Raw genomic sequence first — 23,641 nt, forward strand, 5'->3', positions numbered from 1 at the left:
CGCCTGGGTCTGGACAGGCATAAGGGGACCTGTAGGCAAATTTCCATGGTCAGAAACAATGGAAATTGCCCACAGGTGCCCTTCCCTGGCCCCAGGGACACCCCCTCCACCCAACCCACACCAGGAAGTCAACTAAGGATGGGAGTCCCATCCCAGGTAAGTCCGGGTGAGTATTTTAATTGTTTTTCCCAACACCCTCGGCGGCCATGACGGCGCTGGCCCCAATGGCCATGACCAGGGGACATTCGTCCCCTGGGCATGGCCAGTGCAGTGGTGGGCATGGCTCCTGTCTTTACTAAGAGCTGGAGCATGTCCATGTGGGTTTTGCGCCAGAAAATGGCGCTACACTGCTTAGAGGCAATTTTTCTGTCTCTAAATAGTGTAGAGCCATAATGTGGCACACAAGCCCCGGTTCCCCCTACGCCACCCCGGCCATGTTAGGGTCCTTTCCAAGGATGCTAACAGGGCCTTAGTGCCGGCTAGCGCCATTCCATAAATATGTCCCCCGGCCGGCGTCATGGAATGGCGCTAGCCCCCACTATACTTTGTGATGCAAACCTGCACTAACCTAGGTTTGCATCAAAAAGTATAAATATGGCCCTTAGTCTTTAAATGGATGTGTTGCTCTCTTAAGTGCCCAAAATGAAGTGGGAAAAAATAAACCTTTTGGTCTTACTAAGAAAATACCAGGTTTCTGTAAATCACAACAACACATTAGACCTTAGGGGTGTTAACAGCAGCGCCCCTCCTTTGAAATATAGTACATATTCACCTATCAATGTCCATACATAATATGCCCCCGTGGAGTCCGTCTGGCCTGAAAACCGAGTATCTATCTATTAACACCAGTTTCTCTCTCTAGTAGGATCTGGACTTCGGTACAGAATTTTTTTTTTTTTAAATACTTCAACGTAGTGACTTTAATAGAGATTTTTTTATTACTGCTTTAATATCTTCCTTCTTCTCACTGCTTTAATAATATCTTAATGCGCCTATTTGTAACTATAGCAAAAGTTGCATCGAATGTATAACACCATAAAAATGTAATTTAATTACTGGTATCTCATTGGTTGCCCCCCTTTATTTCCTTTTATCTATTTGTGCCTATCACATCTTCAAGTTACCTGTTCTGTGTCATCTATTATATTAATCTGTTGAACATTTTAAAATTAATGGTTGCTCTGAGTTGCTAGTGTCAAATGTATTATGTGTAAGGAACAAGGGAAGGGTGTCCTTATTTGGGTAGGCAAACAATAATTATGACTTATTAGTAAAAACGTGTCTAGAGATATTAGTACCCAGAAGTGAGATTTAATCATTCAAATAGATACATGGGCAAACCATAAGATTGCTTTGCTAACATTTTCCAAGTTGCTAAGAAATGTAGTGCAGGCTTGCAATGACAAAATGATACTGCAAGTGTTATTAAGTAATCATTTTTCCAAATTGTGGCAAAATGATAAATACATTCTAGGGGAAACCATCTTGGAGAGTTGGAATGTGGAGTTACAAAATTAGAATTTGCAAACAACATCGAAGACAGCTTGTTGACTAGTCTATTCAGGGTTCGGATTATGTAATCTTTTCACAGTTTGGCTAGTTTTGCAACTTTGCCAATCTTTGCCTTTCAAAAAACGGATAACTTTGTACTCCCCAAAGTGTTGCTTTGGAGTGTTTACAGAGTGTCACTATATATGAAATGTGGGCAAATATTATCACATTTTAAAATGTATACTTGCTGAGGAAAGTCTTTGCAGCTTTGCAAACCCTTGCCCTGTATGAAAGTAACAATCACGAATGCTGAATCACCAAAATGTTTAGATGTAGCAGAAGTGAAAATGCATCACAGATGACATCACAGATTTGACCCAGTAATCCGACTCCTAGCCCCTAAATAGCCTCTTATTGGCTGCTGAGGGGTTTGCAGAAGGCAAAGGGATAAAAAGTGGACGATGTAAACATACCTGTTAGCATTCTGTGCACTTTCTGTTCCTTCAGCTGCTTTCATGACTGCTCAAAAGAGGGGTCGCAAAGACAGTGTCATGGCCAGCGAAGGTCAAGTAAGGATAGCAGCTGTGATCCCTTGACAGCCCTAGTTGTCGTCCGTCGTAGCACTCTGCTAGTTCAATCCAATGTTGCATCTCCTAATGCAAATGCATCTCTAAAAATATCAGGGGCATATTTATACTCCGTTTGCGCCGGAATTGCGTCGTTTTTTTTGACGCAATTCCGACGCAAAACTAACTCCATATTTATACTTTGGCGTTAGACGCGTCTAGCGCCAAAGTCCATGGAGTTTGCGTCATTTTTTAGCGTGGACACCTACTTTGCGTTAATGATATGCAAGGTAGGCGTTCCCGTCTAAAAAATTGACTCCGAGGCATGTGCGCCGTATTTACACTCCCGGGCAAAATTCACACCCGGGAGTGGGCGGGTCAAAAAAATGACGTACGGCCGCTTTTGCACTGTTTTTTAGCGCCTGGAAAAGGCAGGCGTTAAGGGACCTGTGGCTCTGAAGGAGCCCAGAGGTGCCCTCCCATGCCCCCAGGGACACCCCCTGTCACCCTTGCCCACCCCAGGAGGACACCCAAGGCTGGAGGGACCCATCCCAGGGACATTAAGGTAAGTTCAGGTAAGTCATTTTTTTTTTTTTTTTGTGGCATAGGGGGGCCTGATTTGTGCCCCCCTACATGCCACTATGCCCAATGACCATGCCCAGGGGACAGAAGTCCCCTGGGCATGGCCTTTGGGCAAGGGGGCATGACTCCTGTCTTTGCTAAGACATGAGTCATTTCTATGTGGGTTGGGAGTCGGAAAAAATGGCGCAAATCGGGTTGAGGCGAAAAATTTGCCTCAACCTGACTTGCCCCATTTTTTGGCGCCCAAGCTCCATATCCCCCTACGCCGGCGCTGCCTGGTGTACGTCATTTTTTTTCACGCACACCAAGCAGCGCCGGCGGCTAACGCCGGCTAACGTCATTGATTAAATACGGCGCCCGCATGGCGCTTCAGAATGGCGTTAGCCGGCGCTAATTTTTTTGACGCAAAACTGCGTTAGCGCAGTTTTGCGTCAAAAAGTATAAATATGGCCCTCAGTGTCCGTGGGGCAAACCCCACACAGTACAGTGCAATGTATTTTCAAAACTAGCCTCCAAAAGGCGACTACCAAGGAAGTACAATGGACAACATAATACATAAACAGAAATACCTCGAGATGTAAGCATGTATTGGAGAGTAACAACTGTTGATTAAACATACACAGATGAAAAAACGTTTCAATAAAAGGAATGTGTAACCATCTACAAGCCCTCCATGCTTAACCTGGAAAGATACTTCAATTGGTGAAGGTATATTTGAGCGCCAGAGCCAAATTTTGATTGCATGTAACCTTATGGAAACCTGAAAATAGCCTTCCACCAATGAATGGCTGAAAAACCAAGTAGCCACCCTGTTTCACATCACCTCATTCGGAGGATAGAGGGAGGGTGGTGGATTCGATGGCAACGCCTCCACTGACTCTTCCATCTGGTGCATAATGAATCAGTGTTAGTTCAGCCGAAACTGGGGATGGATCAGGCACCTGATTTAAGTTGACGGTTCTGTCTCCAATTTAGGTGGTGTCTCCACGGAAGAAGTCTGGCATAAAATGCATGTCAGTTTTCTTGGAACTGCAGTTAGGTGTCCCAAAAGTATGTAGAGAACCCTCATCACAAGTAAGAGATGCCTGTAATGTGGATAACATCGCACTGTGGCACATTTGAACTACCCACAATTGCTGCTGGCCATTCCACCAAACCGCACATGAATGGTGGAAAAGCTGTTCCTGGATTTTTCCTTGAGTATGGTCTTGTCATGGCAGAAGAAGCCACCTCGAAGAAAAAACCCCAGCAACCACAGTGGCCATGTCTCAGGCTGCCAGATCTTCCTCGTCTATTCTTGATGAAGGTATTTTCTTCTCCACACTAGGGAATGACGGATGCACGATGCATATCCTTAAATCAGACAATTTGACTGCTGCCCTTGCAAAGTGAAGGAGTAAGCAGATATAAATGCAAGCAAAATCGAGTACATAAAATAGTTTGGAAAGCCAAGTGCACAAATTACGAATTAAAGAGTGGCTAAGATATCTAGGTCTCTTTAAGGAGTCAGTCTTTGACATCCAGCAGCCTAAAAGAAAGTCCATATTATAGCTATACTACCACCTTTTTACCGAGTTCCATGATTAGTGATCTTAGTAGGACATTTAGGGGCATATTTATACTTTTTGGTGCAAAATTGCACTAATGCAATTTTGCATCAAAAGGTTTTGCACCGGCTTGCACCATTCTTGAGTGCCAGCCAGGCACCATATTTATGGAATGATGCAAGCTGGCTCAAAGTGTAGGCTAGCGTTTAAGAAAATGATGTTAGCCGGGTGGGGGTGGCAGTATGGGAGTAGGGGTTTTTGCACCAAAAAATGATGTTAGGCAGATTAGAGTAAAAAAATAAAAGACTAACCAGCCTAGCGTCATTTTCTGATGCACAACCATCCATACCACATGGCTCCTGTCTTAGAAAAGACAGGAGTCATGCCCACCATCCCAATGGTTCCCCTGGGCATGACCATTGCTCCCAGTGCCATTTAGGGGGGCCAATTCAGGGCCCCCAATGGCACTTGAAAAACAAAATGCATACCTGTACGTACATATTCTTACCTGGGATGGAGTCCCCCATTTTCTGCTGTCCCTCTGGTGTGGGTGGGGGTGTCCCTGGAGCCTGGGGAGGGCGCCTGTGGGCTTATTCCATTATTTGTCCCCCCCTCCCTCCCATGTGTGATTTTAGCACAGGGGGATAAATATGGCGCTAAGGCCTTGGAGTCATTTTTTGCACTGGAACGCCTACCTTGCATTTCATTGACGCAAGGTAGGTTTTCACATCCAAAAAATGACTTTAACTCCATAACTTTGGTGGCAAAGTATAAATATGGAGTCAGTTTTGCATCGAATTTGCGTAAAATGACACAAATTCGGCGCAAAACAGGTATAAATATGCCCCTTAGTGAGGCTGTTGTAGGGTTTCTTCAATTTTACAACATTTTCAAGATTGGTTCGCATAGAGATTGAGGCGGTCATTCTGACCCTGGGCATTGCAGGGGCCCCCGTAAGAGGGCCCCTACATGTATTTCACTGTCTGCTGCGCAGACAGTGAAATACGCGACGGGTGCAACTGCACCCGTCGCACAGCTTCCACTCCGCCGGCTCGATTCCGAGCCGGCTTCATCGTGGAAGCCTCTTTCCCGCTGGGCTGGCGGGCGGTCTGAAGGCGACCGCCCGCCAGCCCAGCGGGAAAGTCAGAATTACCGCCGCGGTCTTTCGACCGCGGAACGGTAACCTGACGGCGGGACTTTGGCGGGCGGCCTCCGCCGCCCGCCAAGGTCAGAATGAGGGCCTGAATGTATCTACACTATGTCAGTAGTGGGTATCAATTTAGGCAAACAGGGGATCTGCTGGGTAGCTTGTAGCAGTCATATTCTTTTAATTTCCTCCTCTTCATCTACATCCTAGGTTCTGCTTACGATCTGTATTTGATGAAAATGTCTTCAAGTGCCAGATTTGGAATCTCTGGAAACATCTGATCTTACAGTTATAGCAACAGCTTTCTTCATAGCTGTTACTTCCACAAGGAGATTGGACGAATCGAGTCCTCTCTTGGGCAGAAATCCTCTTCTGGTGATGAAGTGCATCCTTGATTCTTTTTTTAGTTTTCAAACTCAAAGTTCCATTCCATGGGTTTCAATACATTATGCTGGCTGAAGGTTCAATTCTTTATTTCTCAGAATAAAATAAAAAATGTGTTTTGCAGCATATTTCAGCTTGGTGAGTTTTTGCTTCACCACACCAGGTCCAAAGTTTGTTTATTATTTACTCCACCTCATGATTTAGGACTGGAACAAGAAAGAGGGTTGTGCAAGGATTACCTAGAGTACATTCTGGTAGTCATCATTTCACTTTGCCCTACTTTTCCACATCCCAACTACTATATTCTGTCATCTCACCAGGATGAGTGGCCCTCTGCCTCCTAAGTGATTTTATTAAAATTCAGGGAGCATTGCATGATAACTTATATAGTGTGCATAACACTGTGTGCTGCATAGGGCTTAAAATGTAGAATATGTGGCATCAGTGAGGTTTCCCTTCCTATTAGTGGACTCATCTCATAGGTATGCACTGTGATGAAGAAGATTAGGACCAAGAACTATGAGAAACTACTTGTAGGTAATCTGGAAGTGAGGCTCTACAATTCTTAAGCACTGCTATTCATTCAAATAATGATATATAGTCACACTGGAAGATCTTGGAGATTTAACCCGGTTAAGGAAAGGAATGCATTATGTTCCAGCGTTTGAAAGGGAAGTCAACACCTCGAAAAAATTGTAGTTATGTAGGAGAACAAACTGACAAAAATATTAGCAAGTGCTTATGCATATCCTTGAATACAAACATTTATGTGGGTTCAATAAATTCTTACAAACAAAAATGGAAATCAGAAAAAGCTTGGTGGAGTATGCCTGGAAAGGTATGACTTTTACCTGCAAAAAGTTTGTGAATCCCAAAAAGGGGAGCTGCACCCCCATCGGGTTAGAATCCTGCTTCTCTATTTGCTCTGCTCACCCAGATTCATGATTGAATGGATATGCTCCTAATGTTTTGCACAATATTTTAATAGAAAAATAATCTCATTCATTCGTTTGTTAATTTATCCTGCCATACATCATACTTTCATCAGGTCATCTCTGTATTCATTCTTTAATGTTATTTACAATGGAGTTTTTCAATACTTTTCTTATGATTTATGTGTTTACATTTAATCTCGATTCATTTTCTCCATTCACATTCTATGTCACCAAAATTATAATGAAAACACAGTCAGATTTCTGCAAAATAACCACTAAGTAGTCCCAAAAACAATCAATGTGCATTCTGCAAGGGTGAAAAATTAAACTATTCAATTATATTTTCAGTTGACGAGCCTTCTTTTTCCCTGGATGACTTGTTTATTTCTTCTTTTTAGGTCGAGCGCGCATGCGCTCTGGCCTGTTGTAATCTAGCTGTGGGCTTTTAACCACGCCCACTGCACGCCAATCACTATCACTCGTTCCTAGCCTTGCCTTTCAAAAATCCTTTGTTATCATTGGTAAATGCTTTATGTTTGTCCCTCCTTGGGGCAGTTTTGTTACCGCCTTGGACATCAAACCTGTTACATGGATTATTGCATCATTGCTGATACAATTGAATGCAAGCAAACTTCTTTTTCCTTTTGTGTCTCTCCTTTTTGCTCATGCTGATGGCAGCCTTGGCAATTTGAATCGACTCACTTATTTCAACTGTTTTACTTTTCATTTTCAACTTTTGTGGCAAGAAAAGTCCAGTTAGGAATTTACAACGCTAATAGCTCTAACTCAAGCAAATGCAAGACCCATTGCATTGTAAATGCTTGTTTAACTAATGATTGTTAGTCATTTAACACTTCGGAATTGTAAAACGTCTGAGTCTAATAATTTTTCAAGTTTTTGCTTAAGTGAACCAATTTCTCTCTCTCCTGTATATCTGTTTGGTCAGATGAAGGTGGCATTCCAGTGAAAAGTAGCTGGCAAAAGTCGGATACACAGAATCTTTACAGCCATCATTTTCTCCTCACCCTCCACAACACTTTTGGGGCTGTTCCAACATTTCAAATGCTGTTGATTGAACTGCTGCCTGTGTAATTGTGCCTTAACATTTGCACTACTTGACTAGTCCGTCTAAATGTTGATATAAATGTAAGTGCAAAATTACACTTGCACATGTGAAATTTAAGTTTTCCAGAGCTGGGAAGTCTACTGAATTTCTAATGATCGTCTTCCAATTTATGCATATTTCGGTAGCGCAAATCTGCTTCATTCTCTTCCTACTAAATTAAAAAACACTTACTTTACACTAATTTGTCATCTGTGATGTCTGTTGTTAGCTCCTTCACAAATGTTTGTGGATCGTCTGTGTTCATTTCATTGCTGTCCATTCTGAATCATTTAAAGGCTTATGTATCAAAGTTTTTTGCAAAAATTTTAGATCCAGTATATTCAACAAAATATCCTACACCATGCCTACCTGACCCCTGAGAAATTAGAGAAAATCTACGCATCTGCTAGCTCATTATGACTCGCTGCCCTGCGCCGGATGCAGACATTAAACACATGTTCTGGGGATTGCTCATAGTGAATGCCTATTGAAGAGAGATCTCCTCTAAGTTGACTGCCACAATAGGGTATCCTAAGTTACACAATCCGGGCTGCTGCATACTAGTCTTATGTAAATGCCGTATGACCGGCAAGATAGTGAGCAGACTTTTAGAATTGACCCTCCTTTAGGCCAGACAATTCATTACAAAGAAATGGAAGGTCCCTTCCTTTCCTGGTCTATCCTGATGGCAAGATACTGTGTTTTTCATTGGGCCAAAGAGGAGGAACTCTATTTGCGTAGCGAGATGGAGAGGGGATTGTGCAAGAATCCAATTGCCACCTCACTGGATAAGCTGATCCATACCTTTAAAGAAGGCACAAAAGGTGACACAAGACCACTGTTAGACTTTTCATCCATGGCGTGGTCTCCCTTAACTTTTTGCCTCTGTTTCCCAGGTTATTGACGTGTGCTGAACTCTGTTTTTGCAGTTTGTGTTACTCTGGGCACTTTACCACTGCTGACCAGTGCTAAAGTGCAAGTGCTCCTATACAACATGTGTATGTAATTGGTTCATCCATGATTGGCATATTTTATTTACTGGTAAGTCCCTAGTACAGTGCACTAGAGGTGCCCAGGGCCTGTAAATCAAACGCTACTAGTGGGCCTGCAGCACTGGTTGTGCCACCCACCATAGTAGCTCTGTAAACATGGCTTAGACCTGCCACTGCAGTGTCTGTGTATGCCATTTTAAACTGCCAATCCGACTTGGCAAGTGTACCCACTTTCCAGGCCTAAACCATCCCTTTCCTTACATGTAAGACACACACCCCTAAGGTAGGCCCTAGGTAGCCCCATGGGCAGGGGGCAATGTATGTTTAAGGTAGGACATATACTAAGGTGTTTTATATGTCCTAACAGTGAAATACTGCTAAATTTGTTTATTCACTGATGCAAGGCCTATCCCTCTCATAGGTTAACATGGGGGCTGCCTTCAAATATAATTAAAGTGTAGATTCCCTTTGGGAGTGGATAGACATGTGGAGTTTGGGGTCTCTGAGCTCACAATTTAAAAATACATATTTTAGTAAAGTTGATTTTAAGATTGTGTGTTTGAAAATGCCACTTTTAGAAAGTGAGTATTTTCTTGCTTAAATCTTTCTGTTACTCTGCCTGTTTGTGGATTCCCTGTCTGGGTCAGTTTGACAGCTGGGCTGGTTGCACCTCTATCTAGACAGTGACACAAAGTGAGCGGGGGTGTAGGCTGCATATCCTAATGAGCCGTCGGTGCTAGGAGGGAGGGGAGGAGTTGTCACTCTCATCTGAAAGGGCTGTGCCTGCCCTCACACAATGCAGTCTCCAGCCCCCTGGTGTGTGTCTGGGGCCTGGTCTGGGCAAGGCAGGATTTCACAAACAAGAGAGACTTTTCTTTAAAGTATGCCTACTTCATAGGGCAAAATGTGTATAAGAAGGGCACCTAAAACCACATACTTTAGATCACTTCTGGAAACCAAGAGGAACCTCTGCCTGGAGAAAACCTGAAGAGCTGAGGAAGAAGAGCTGCCCTGACAGTGGCTGTGCTTTGTGGAGCTATCATGCAGTTGCTACTTCTGCTTGTGCAAGAGGACAAAGACTGGACTTGGTATGCCTTCCTGCTTGTGAAGAACTCTCCAAGGGCTTGAAATTGAGCTTGACTCCTGTTGTTGAAGTCTCAGGGACAGCAAAAACCTCTCTCTGCCAGCACCTGGAGCCTGTGCTGAGGCTCCTGGCCTACCAATTGGTGCCCTATCCAGTTCCTGGGGCCTTGAAAGGTGAAGCTGGTTAAATACGGTTGAAAAGCCACGCACATACCGCCGTGCGGGAAATTTCTGTCGGAACCTCCGAGAGCGGGTAAAGAAACAATGCGCCGCTGGCTCCGTGGCTAAAATCGACACAGCACTTGCAGCGCAGCTGGGAATTCGTCGCCCGCGGCTGGAGAAACGATGCTCGGCATCGCTGAAGGAGGCTGCAACGATGCAACATCGCTGGGTGCAGAAAAACAACGCAAGTCTGCCCGGACCCGAAGTGCTTGTCCGAATCGACGCATTGCTGTCCTGCGGAGTGAAGAAACAACGCATGCCAACCCGACCGAAGGAGAAACAACGCACGGTCTCGCTTGTGAGTGATATCGATGCATTGTAGGCTTCTTTCGACGCACACTTACCCGTGCGGGTTATTTTTGACGTGACCCAGGTACATTTTCACGCTAACAGCGTTAGCGTTGTGTTTAAAAGAACATGAAGACTCTTTATACTTGTTCATTAATAACTTGACTTGTGTTTGTTGGATTTTTGTATTTTTGGTCTTGTTTTGTTTAGTTAAATATTTTCTACTTTTCTACACCTGTGTTGTGTAATTTTGTAGTGTTTTCATTTAGTTACTGTGAGTTGTGGTACAAATACTTTACACCTAGGACTCTGAAGTTAAGTCTGCCTGCTCGTACCAAGCTACCAACGGGGTGAGCGGGGTTCAGCTGAGGGTGATTCTCTTTTACCCTGACTAGAGTGAGGGTCCTTGCTTGAACAGGGGGTAACCTGACTGTCAACCAAAGACCCCATTTCTAACAACCACCTTGAGGGATTGTCCTCTTCACCCCTGCACGCTAAAAGGATACGCTCCGCCACAGTGGAGTAACTCTATTGCTCTCTGGGATTTTGCACCTGCCTGAAGTACCCGGAAGAATATCTTTACATGCTGGAGGAAACTAGATTGGTCTTGTGACTGGGCCTCATCCTCTTAAACTTATGTGGCGGATCCAGACTGGTCATTATTTTGTACTGTTGTACTTGCTTCTCTTTTCTTCTTTGTTTTGTTTCCACTTCAGTACTTTGTAAGTACAGTTATATTGGCTATATGAGAAGGATCAAAACTATTGATGTGTCGATCTTGCACCTTTGTTATTTTCATGTGCTGTGCAATGTATTGTTTTTTTGCTTTTACACTCTTAAATATCAAATCTGAATAAAATAGTTTTAAAAAGTATGAAAGGCTTTTGCAAGCTTTGACCTCATGTTCAAACAAGAATTGGCAAAGCCATGCGCTCTGGAGTTGACTGCTAACCTTTTGGCTTTCTCATTGCTTTTCTGTTTTGCCATGGTTTTTATAAAGGTTGTTTGTAGGAGCTACCAAGCCTTCTCTGGTATTAAAACAACACCCACATTGATCTCAAAAAGCACACTTTGTAATAGTAGTTTTCAGCACTCAAGTGAACTACTATGTGTATGTACCAGCTGTACGTAGTGGGTAGAAGAAAAATCTGAATGACACAACAACAAACCAAAGAATGAAAAGGACTGGCTTAAAGCCCTTATTGGAAAGTATATTGTACATTCATAATTTTGCTAAATACAAAAAGTCTTGGCTAGCAACAGAACTAACGGAGATTTGTCTGAGTCCTGAATGACTTTGCGACTGTTAATTTACACATTGCCTGTCTTTCTGAATCCAAACAAAGCTGAGGCAGGAAAACAAATAGGAAAAATATGTATCAAAGCTTTGTCACTACAAAAGTGGTTGCACACCATTGATTCTGTATCAACTTTTGAAATGGGTTAAATCTATTTGCAAAAGGCTGTTATTCATGAGGGATAGATTACATTTTGTGAAGTTCCCTTGTGGGCATCCGCATGGACGTTATTTAGGGGTTGCCAGGGGTCACAGCTATGATGCCTGGCTTGCCCTTTGTTACCCATGGCACTGCCTTTGCGACCCGTGGACTCAGAGGTGGCAAATTCCTTCCTAGAAACAGAGTGGCAGCTCATCCTTATGGACGTCAGTTGGGGCTCCACTCTTTGTTTTCTGTTAAATTTTTGTGTTACTAATAGTGAATAACATTATATCCTTCACTATTAGTGTAATACAAATGGAGTACAGTTAGCTGGAATATGCCCTTCCATGGAAGCCGAGGTAAGTAAAAGAAAAATGGTCTACTGTTGTAGCAGTTCCTATTTAGTTTTAATGGGAATCAGGAGTGTTGCTTAACCTTCTAGCTTGCAGGCCTGTGTCCCCATCACCTAGTGACTTTTTACCTACTTCGCCTGCTCTGTTTTAGCACATTTAGTTAGCTATTTCTTCCAAGATGGGCGCTATGCTCATAGCTAGGAAGATGTTTTAATTTCACATTATCAGTGCCACTCTGTAAAGGCGTCACTATTAGCGTTAAAGATAAGTGATATACGTAGGTATTCACATAATATACTTTCCCACTTACATGTGACAGTAACATAGTGTATTTTTTCAGGGAATCGTTTATATAATTGCCGCCTCAAGAATGCCTTCTTATCTATTGTTTGGGGACATACCTGTGTCAGGGGGTCCTACACAATCTTTATAAATCCATCTCACGCAGGCAGGGTTTTCAGAGGGATTCCTACCAGATGCCATCAACACTATCTATGTTACACATTGCCTTGATGCAGACCCAGCCTTTAGATGCCTACGGAGTCTGATCTAAAGACCTCATTCCAAGGTAACGAGGGTTGGGTGGCACTTCTCATGGACATGGTACTGGCAGATTAAGATTTAAACACCTAGATCTCTTTAGGTTAAACTTTAGGTTCATCATGTTAGGGCATGAAGGCTTATTTCACATCTTAAGTTGTTGCAAGATGGTGGGGTGTCTTTATATTCACGACTCTTGTTTAATCAATTCTGTTTCTTGCATTGTTCATTATCTTAATCATTTCAACCTATGCATTTTACAGTAGATTGCAGTCTTGTAAATAAAACCTCTTGAAACTTTACTGGATCTCCTTGATTGCCTGTGTATGACTCAGACTTGTTGCTCATGTGAGAATAGGGTAATTTCAGTTTAACCATGACTCCCCTGAGATGTTGCCCTCTTGAGTCCATTCGTAAAGGCTGCCACAAATCACCTTTTACTATTTGGGTCTTTGGTGAGGCACTGCTTGTGAGCTGGTAGGTTTGGGTCGACAGTTGCAACTTGTTGTAGGATTGACCTTGTTGCATACAAACAAAAGTGCTGTCATCCCTACATCAGCAGTCTTACCTCTGGCAGGAGTTCAACTACGACACTGTGGCCATCAGCATAAACGTAATTTAGGGGATGCCATGGGGTCGCAGCCGCACACGTTGCAGATGCGACCCCTGGCTTTCCCTTTGCTATCCTTGGCACTGCTTTTGCGACCTCCTGTCCTCAGAGGTGGGAAATTCATTGCAGCTCATCCTTATGCATGTCAGTTGGGCTCCCCTCTTTGTTTTCTTTTAATTTATTGACACTGATAGAGAATAACAATATATTATTCACTATTAGTGTAATAAAAATGGAGTACAGTTAGCTGGAATAAGCCTTTCCATGGCAGCCGACGTAAGTGAAATAATGCTTTTAAATGCATGTTGTGTGCAAGCTTCCGGGTAAGAGTGTGTTCATGTGAGTTAGAGTCTATGTAAGTGTGATATTGTGTGTATGTGTGAGTATGTGTGTGTTTGAGTGAAAGTGGAAGTCACAGGGTGTGTGATGTCACTTCCGCTACCCTTGGTATTTTGGTGAATTGACACCCATGGGCATCAGCAAGAACATGCAGTAGTCCTAGGAACTGTTGTACACTGTCCCCAGTGACCATTCTTTTCTAGCGACTGCAATTTTGGCATTTCGCAAATCTTTATACAGTGTTGGAGGTTTGCTGAACCTTGCAGGCCTCATCCTTGCATCCACACCGACATGCATGGGTTCACATAGGGATTCCTGCCTCATCAATACACATGTGGCAGGATTTCTGTGAATCCTTGAAAATTACTGGTTTGCACTTGGCCAGATTGGTGCATCCGACTTTGTAACAATAAAATAGTGTGTTGCACCTCAGCACTGTCCAAAAATAGCAGGTGCTTTCCAACTTAATCCTTTACACATTAAACTATATGTATTTTGTAGTTTATGTGTATTCTGTTTATTTTCATTTTGTTTTACCTGGACTTTTTCTTCCTAATACAATTTTTTTAAATAAAAGTTTTGATATATTGTTGGCAGTTAGTGTGCATGTGTGTCTAAGACATGTCTGATTGTTGGGTGTAAGTCACATTTTCAATCTATTTGGTACTTCACTTTGTTCTGTGGGTCACTTTCGTGGCACTTTTGTCATATACGACTCACCACATACCCACTGGTGGCTTTAGGATCACAGTGAAATCATTCCCTGCTTTATCCTGTCACAGTCCATTGGGTTAAATAAGACTGCATTCTGAGTATGGCCACAAGGGCACCAGGACTCATTTTATAGTTTAGGTACACTCTGCTTGCCTGTGCCATTTCACACCCTCAATTGTAGGTGCTCAGACACAGACAGTACATCTGAACACAGAAAAAATGCACTCTCCTTAGAGATGTTACAAACTTTGATTATATCTGTGTTTTGTAGGGAGCATCAGTGAAAGACGGGGCTGCACTTTAAAACTGAGATTCCACCATTATTGACAGGGGACATGGCTACATATAGACAAAGGGACAGGGGAGCCTTCCACAATGGATGCAATATAGAACACCACCTTCCGCTAGCAGATGCCTGTAAGACCTCTGGGACCCTTCACTTTCTCCCAAAGAGCACTCCAGATGGACGCGCAGTCTAAGTGCTGCTTTTTTATGCGATCCACAATCAGTGCACATCCCAGTAGCTTCTTCGTCTTTGGACATATGTCTGTAATATGTTGCAGGCACAAAGGGATACCCTGATTTGCCTGAGGAAATGGCCCCTATGCAGATGAGCAAATGCCCCTTAAGGATTGTTCCACAGCAAATTTTACACCAACATAATCCAACTTACAGAAGAGTCCCACAAGTGTCTGCAGCCCCTTCTGTAAAAACAAAGTGACCTGGGATGCAAAAAGCAGATAGAAATTTACAGTGTATCCCCGGGTCACTGTATAACACAGTCACACAGAAACTCATAAACCCCTATCTCCATCATGTATACCCTCCCTTGCATCCTTTGAGTTAGGCAGCAGCTGATAATTATTGAGAAGTGTGGTGCCTTTGAAAGCTGGATCATAAGACAAAAGGATCCATTAAAAATGAATTATGAAAGAGCCTTCCTTCTTTGATCTGATAGCACTTACCTCTGTGTGTCTGCTAGATATTCAAGGAAGCGATTATTGAAGCCTTTAATTTAACAATTTTCGAAATGGACCTAGCAATTAAATACTGCCTCAAACTTCATGTGTAAAAAATAACACCCAGCCAAAGAAATAATTAATTGAGCAAGCATTCCTTTGTCTTTCTGCTCCTGGCTCCTTGAGATGCCTCTGGTATCTCCCTTGCACTGGCGAAAAAACAGTTGATTAAACACATTGCGGGGGTTGTAGTTTTTCAGTGATAGAAGAGTCTTACTCTTCAAACTCGAATTACCTCTAGCCATCTACATGAAGAAAGTTCTTAGAATCTTTGGGAAGTAGGCCTGGGGGATGAGTCTGGACCACCATAAATCATTGGATGATATATCCTGAAGAGATTGTGCATTAAAATGGAGTGCTCGAAATTTAAGGGTCTCAAATGCTAAATCCCAAAACGCGATGTGCTAAATTGATATTGTAAGTCACAAAAATGTTTGCAAATTGTAATGACTACCCTGCAAATCCACTTGAGTCACTAATGCAAAGGGAGCAGTAACGTGGCAACCCCACACACCTTTCCTGTGACTACCAAAGAGATGTTTCTATATTTTGTAACTGCTCTTGTAGTCTCCAAACACTGAATGGAAGGTAAATAGTTTCTGAGTTGGAGCTGCAAGTGAGCTCCTGGCATGGGAGAAGCAGACAATGGTACCCTGGATTGTTGCTTGCTGACTTCAATATCCCTTTTATTATTAGCCTTTTTTATGGTCTGGCTTGACAGCAGAGTGAACATTAGTAGAGAAGGGCTCTGGTTCCACCCACATGTTGGGAGCCAGGAGTACAAGTTTTGATTGGGCAGAAGTGGGGAGCTTCCACAAAGAAAGTACTTGCCCTTCACGCAGCAGTGGTTATTTTGTTTATTTATCCAACTGCCTAACTTGAACTTTCAGGGACACAGGAATGGCATTGGAATGCTATTAAAGTGGATAAGTCATGTTGTGTTTCTCAGGCAGCAGCATATATGGGATGAGTGCAGTTATTAACCTGCCTGGACTGTTAGGTCTGACTTGAAATTGCAACCTTCACCTGACCTTTTAACCTACACCATTAAAGTTCTACAAGTCTTTGCTTCCACACAGATACATATTCCCGTGCTGTTTAATTGTAATGCTTCATTACCATACAATATTCCTTTAAAGCCAGACCGATTGGCATTGCCAATACTTGTTTGGCATTGCAAAAGATACTGCTGAGCTAAAGTTCTACAGTCCCTTGTACTCTTCTATCCTTATTGTAACAGCTATGTACAAGAGAACACGGACACATCCTGCCTCATGAATATTAATGAGGCTGGAGTGTGGTGACACCACGTGGCCAGCCACTCTCCATCTCACTGTTTTAGTACATCCAGTGCAACGCAAAGAAGTGGCTGGGTTGCAGTACAACTATTGTGCAAACACTGCTCTATGTGGAACCAGACCGATTAGAACATCCGACACCTATGGGATGGACGAGGGTGTTAGCAATATATAACTTAACCTACAAACAGAAGTAGTTTGCTAATGTCTTGCCTGTTATTTCATAAGGATATTGCAAGATTTGACAGGCATATTTAGCTTTTTTCACTGGTTCGAATACTAAAACGATTTTTAATTAAAGGAAGCTTATGAATGTCTGATCAAATTCTAGCTTACCTTTCTACGAAAAATTATTTTGACTATTAGTCTACAATTCTTGTACATGCTTTTAATAACAAAAGGTGTATCTTCTAGGAATATTATAAAATTAGCTTATCCTCTATGTGCAGACATGTCTATATTGTCCACAGACTGACATTCTGCAATAGATTTAGCATAGCGTTTTCTGTCTGAGATGTCTCACTAGAGTAGATCCAAATGGATTCCAGTCTGGCATGATATAAATGCTGACCACCATCTCCTAGAGTGATAGTATGAGACCCAAGCCTGTCACACATTTCTTTTGCATTTCGTTAAATGATAATCATAATTTGTTAGGTCTGACCTGGAAAAGGCAGTTTGCCTTCTGTCAAAACAAGAAACATATAACACAGAGAGGCGATTTTGAATCAGCCCATTTAGGCCACTGTTTTTGCTTATTTGGACGTTTCATGTATAATTTGACTCGGCACTCAGAGCAGCCAAGGAGCAATTGAAGTGCCAGTCAAGAGTTTTAAAATGTTACTTTTTTATGTCTGCCTCTACATCAAGGGCACTGATGTAAAAGAATCCCACCTCATGACTTGGTCTCATGTCTTTCCCTTTTGCGCCAGGAAAAATACCAGTATGTCTGGTGCTATCACCTCACAACAAGCTCCGGCAGCACTCGTATCATATGCGAATGAGAAGTGATAAGTAGCTGCTGCACCAAAGAGAGATGGAAACAATGTGTGATTGTGATCCGAGGTGGTTCCACACCACAGTGAGAGGAAGCGGGAAACTTGTACCCACAGGCTTGGCTCCACTACTGATACATACATGAGGATTTGGGGGAAGGGAGCAGTGGCTAAGGAAATAACATTGCTGCTCCACTCAACAAAGAGAGGGAGCTGGCTCGCCTATTACTACTGTTGTAGAGGCAAGAGAGCACATTAGGAGTAGAAGCCGATTTCTTTTCGGCCTGTAGGCAAAACCAATTCATATTAATTCACTGGTAAACATGAGACAGGCCACAAGATAGGCTGGTCAGAAAACCGGTGTCTCTGTCGAGCTTTGACTGGAATTGTGTCATCTGCCTACATGTGAAAATGCATTAATCTATTTTGTAAGAGTCTAAGATGGCAATTGGGGGACATGTAAATGCTGAATACGTTTGTTGAGAACATGGAACATTAGGGAATGCCTGATCTGGTATTGGCTATAGTCATGAATTCAAGAGGAATGAACCAAGTTGTACTTGTGTCCTGCTTTGCAAAAAGGTGATAAAGCATGACAGTTCTCTATCATTTATGCCAGATAGAGTGGACAGTCTGTCAATGGTCATTTGATTGTCTCTAGCATCAAAAGCTTCAGAGAGCTGGAGGAAGCTCAGTGCACAGAGCCGGCCTTGGTGACTCCACGAAACTTTGGTAATTCAGAAACACACATACAATTAAGTATAAAATATTTTTCTGAAGCTTAAATTAAAAAAAAAAACTTCCTATCTAAAGTAAAAGAACTATGCACTATTAATCAATATAAACGTTGTATGGAATTTATTATACGTAATTTAATTATAGTTTAATAAAGTGTATTGCTATATTAATTTGAAATGGAGAAACATATTTAGATACTTTAGAATTAAGTAATAGTTTTAGAAATAATATTTAACATTAAATTACATTTAACTACATTTTTAAATTTAATAAATAATGTAATTTAATTGAACATTATTTAATATGGGGTTTTATTTTAAGTCCCTAACTCCTTTATTTTCTATAGGAGGGGTCCAATACCCGTGGTTGGCCATGTGTGGTCCTAGACATACTCCAGCTCTCAGCTGGAGTACTTTACTACTGTTTTGGGTCTCTTTTGGCTGAAGCAACTATTGAAGTGCAATTTGCAAATTGCTATTTGTGGGTGGGTTGAAATCCCTCCCTAAACCCCTCTCTTAAGGTGTCCTTACTCCTCCCTCCTTAACCCTTCCCCTCCATTCATAATTAGTACTCATTCTTCAGCCACTCTCTTGTGTCTCTCCCTCATTTACTACTAAACCCCATATCTATATGTGCAGAACCTTCCCATTCGGGGCAGACATCTCTGTATGTATAGGTAAAGGAGTGGCAGAGTTGTAAATTTTACTCCTATGCTTGTAAATAGTATTTTGCAGTAAACTTGTAATACTACAGAACATACTACAAAATGAAGTTTGTGAAGAAACATGTGAATATTTAATAAGATACGTCTTGGTAAAGTGAACAGGTCTTTCCTCTTGGACCTATTGGCCTTGCCAACGTGGTTTGCAGTGAAGAAAGCTCCTTTATCACACATGTCAACTGCCTAGCTGAACTGAATTCCCCCACTTTCATTTTTGCTACCCTACTAGTGGCAGTTATAACACATCTGTCAACAAGTAGGTAGATTTACTCTAATGTTCTCCCCTTTTACCCTCATTAGATCCCACACCATAACATCTAAATTAATTAAGATCAGAATGCGGTCCCTATTAATGAAGCCCGCATTTTGTTCTATATCATCAAATAATGAGATGAGGAGCCCCACAATGAGGCATGCTACCGCATCATGAGTGAGGGCTTTAGGTCATAACAGCAGCTCTTAACAGGATGACTTAAGACTCCCTTCATCACATTCAGTTTATAAGGGTTAGGAAGAATATTACCACATTAGGTTTCTATTGTTTTGTTTCTAGAGCACTTTGTGTTCATGTTATTATTTTTTTCAATGGACTACTTTGAAGAAATAGAAAGCTCTAAAACGTGGCAGCCTTTTTATGTTAAAGCTTGTGTATTTACCCCTAAAGTTTGGTGCATGGTACACACAAATATCAGCCTGTTGTTTTATTATCAGGATCCCTTAACGGGAACTACATCTCCCCAAAAATTCTCGTTTATGATGGTTGGAAGAATGAAAGATTTAAGAGAGCGGATATAGGACTTTTAAAACGTCGAGGGCTTTTCTGTCAGGTTTTCTTAGACCTTTTGAAAAACCACCACAGAAATACAATCCACAAAGGGGTCTTTTAAATATATAAAAGCACCACAATAGATTGGTGTGTTAAGGAAGCTCATGGCTTTCCATACTGCTAAATGTAGACTGATTATGGAGGAAGTGCAGGCTCTCCACACTCTTGTAAGAAAGACATTTATACTTAAGACAGTGTTAGCTGGTAAGCTCCCAGGAAGTGAACGTAACTGCCTGCCATCGGTAATCACATTAGGATGCAGCGGATAATAGAGTCGCACAAGAGGTACTGAGGGGAAGCAAAGCTTCAGGGAAGGGTCAAGGCCAAAGTGCGCTCTGCAGTTGAAAATAACAGCCCAGTTACAGTAATGTGGAATGGCAGGCATCCATGTAACAACAGCCCCTGCAGCTCCTGAGGCGCGGTTTGGCCACACCTCCAGGAGGCCCCCTCCTGCACTGTGCATGAGCAGCAGGCCCCTGGCTAGAGAGCTCCTGACTGGGTCCGATGCATAGGGCCATCCTCTATGTATTTTGCAGGCCCCCCTTCAAGGTTCATTACGTCATTGTCTGCAGGGGCTGCTGAGGGGGAGAATTGGAGAATCAGTGGAGTCATGGAGGCAATGGCGTGCTTGCTCCCAGGCGCTCTGCTTGTGAAAGGAGCAGGCCAGGGGCAGCAAGGATATGAAGCTACAGAAGGGAAATGAAGCATCCGGGATGGGGAGGAGGCAGTAGTTGTGAAGTTCCTGCTAGGAGTGTGCTTTTGTCCCCCTGGGGCTGGTCTTGTGACTAGGCTGCAGTGCAATGCCCCACATGGTTTGGGGTACTGCGCTCAAGGTAAGAACAGCATACACATACTGGAGCATCTGGCAAAGAACTGCCCTCCGCGGCTCCGCGTCTTTATTTATACCCCAGGTTCATGTGACTCCAAGATTTATCATCTGAGGCCGGGGGTGCTTGCTACTATATCCCTCGGCCAACAATATTAAAAGAAGGTAAATTTTGTATTTTATTGCATTATTTGTTTGTTTTATAACATATCAGCATGTCACAACAGGTAACTTCTTGTTGCTGGGTCTAATTGACTGAGCACACCGTAAAGGTCAATAACCTTGTCACAATATAGTCAGCAGTCTAACTTTGTGATCTAAGTGTATTTTATAACATATGCTGGTACTATTTTGTCCAGATACAACACGGATGCTGGATGCAGTATATCATAAAAATTCCAACATATAAATAAAATAATATAACTCAACTCCTGTTCGATAACAATGAATTAGCTTAAGTAACATTTCAACTAGTAGTTGATAAGCACTTTACGTAACATATATTAGTAAAAGCATGTTAATGGTTGTCATCCTTACAGGTTAAATGCGCTATTTATATAGTAAGTATATAGTAAATGCTTTAGTAATATTGATTTATTATGAAGTCTCTTAAATATGAAGACAATGTTTATTTTCAATTACTATCCCAAACCCATTCACAAAAGAAAGTTTACACCTACTTGTCCAGGCTCAGTTCTCCAGGTTTCACCCATCACCAAATCATAGATCTATTCAAATTCAGCTGAACTTGAGTTCAGTTAACCTCCACCTTAGCTAGTTCTGATTTAATTCTAGCAATGACTGTAATAAAGCATTGTAAATTGAATAGCAACAGAGTGAATTCCTGTATTGTTATTTCTTCATGAAAATATGACCACCATTAATCTTTGAGGTTTACATCACACTTAGGCAGACATGTGTGTAGCATTAAGGCAGGCAATTATTAAAAAGTGATATCAGATTTGATTTGTCATTTAGTCAATCTGGATTGTTTTAATTTATTTTGTACTTTTACCAGCTTAACAGTATTCACGGGCAAATAAGCCAATGAGTCTATATATTTAGAAGTATAAAAGCAGAAGAAGGTGATTGCAAACATTTGTGAATACCCACAAAGATACACATCTATGGTTTTTCACCACATTGGTCTTACCCCCTCCCAGGAATCTTATTTGGAAATAATATTGCCCACCCCTTGCACACAGGTAAAACTCATGAAAACCTCTCTAATTTGCTGAAATCCCAAATTGGTTAATTTTGTCTCAACCTAAAAATATCCACAGATCCCATTTTTTATGTAATAACTTGTGATATTTAAGCAGAGTTCCACTTCTTGTGCAGGTGAGTAAAACTTGTGTGTACAGCATGCTGGAGATTGTACAGTATTTGTGGCATAATCTCAGCTGTGAACTCACAAAATACCTAATGACTGCCCTTAATTCCAGAGTAGAGTGATGGCAATTTCCAAGGACACTTTAATTGAAGGGCACACATGATACTGGGACATATTCCTTCTCAAGATTGTGCTTTAAATGGGACCAATTGATATTTTTACCCAGCATACGGGTGTGGAGACTTAGGAATCAATTACACAGCAAATCATTGTAGAATGAAAGTATGACCAGTGTGGCCACCCGAGGAAAACTCTAGCCTGGAATAAAGTCCAATGGTTTTTATTACAGATTAAGACTCAGAATAATATAGATAATTCTCAAAACAAGACTGTAAGATACAGAATCATAATAGGTTGTCCAAACCTCCTAAAGAAGTTCAAACAAAGTAACATCAAAAAGACTAAGGGGCTGATTAGGGGTTTGGTAGACAGAAACACCTGTCTGCTAAACTCCTGACAGGGTTGTCGCTGCTGTGCTGACGACCTCCCCGCCGGCCCCATTACGACTTTACCACTAGGCTTCCGCCAGTCAGTCCAGTGGGAAAGGTGCAGCAGCATTGCCACTGGCTCATAACAGAGCCGGCGGACATGCTACTGCACACAAGGGGCCCCAACACCCTCGAAATGCACTGTCTGCAGAGCATACAGTGTGCATTTTAAGGGTGCTGGGCAGGGGGATCTCTGTGCTGCCCATGCTACGGGCATGGATAGTGCATGGGCCCCCCGTGGCCCTCTGCACTTGTTCTCCGCCAGCCTTTTCATGTCCAGCCAGCCTTGTAATCAAGCCCTAAGTACTCTATCAAGGCTACACATAAAAGCAGTAAGAACATTTGGAAAGAAAGAAACAAACGCTATTAATCATTTAGCAGTTTCAATTATAAAATTGAGTAACCTGGGCAAGGGGAAACCCTATGAATTAACAAGTCCATGATGACATGTGCTGAGTTACACACATGGACAAAAAGGCAAAAGCAGAAAAGGGACAAAAAGAATTGAAAAAAAAATCTAGAGTAACTAATTACAAAATAAAGTTGGCAAAGAGAAGGGAAAAGAAAAAGGGAAGACAGCCACATGTCAGAAGCTCGATCAAGGGTCTTCTTATCTAGATCAAGGGATACATCTCTAAGTCTCAGAAAAGCATTTCAAGGGGGCAAGGTTAGGTAGGACTGTATCTTTCAGTGTCCGAGGGGGTTCACCAAAAGGTGAAGAGTTAATAGTGCAAAACAATTTGTTGATCCATCACTCCACATGGCGCAGAAGGTGTAATTATCCGATGGAAGCCAGTCATGCGACACAGAACTGCAACATAGAAGAAAGTTCCCATTATCAACATATAGAAAACATCCGTGTGGGTTGAAACATTTGTATACATAGCCCATTCTACAATTCCTGAATTTACTGTGATCAAGGTTAGTTTCTCAGATTTGATATGTGTAAAACAATAGAACACCTATTACAAAGTGACCATTCTTATGAGAATGAAGTCTG

The 23,641-nt window shown here is 42.1% G+C and overlaps 1 protein-coding gene across 2 annotated transcripts in view; it reads left to right on the top strand.

The window, feature by feature from the left end:
* Nucleotides 1-23,641, top strand: part of IGSF10 (immunoglobulin superfamily member 10) — a 142,316-nt gene that overhangs the window by 76,493 nt on the left and 42,182 nt on the right. The window lies entirely within an intron of this gene.

The sequence above is a fragment of the Pleurodeles waltl genome, chromosome 11 (genome assembly GCF_031143425.1).
Source record: "Pleurodeles waltl isolate 20211129_DDA chromosome 11, aPleWal1.hap1.20221129, whole genome shotgun sequence".
Classification (NCBI taxonomy): domain Eukaryota; kingdom Metazoa; phylum Chordata; class Amphibia; order Caudata; family Salamandridae; genus Pleurodeles; species Pleurodeles waltl.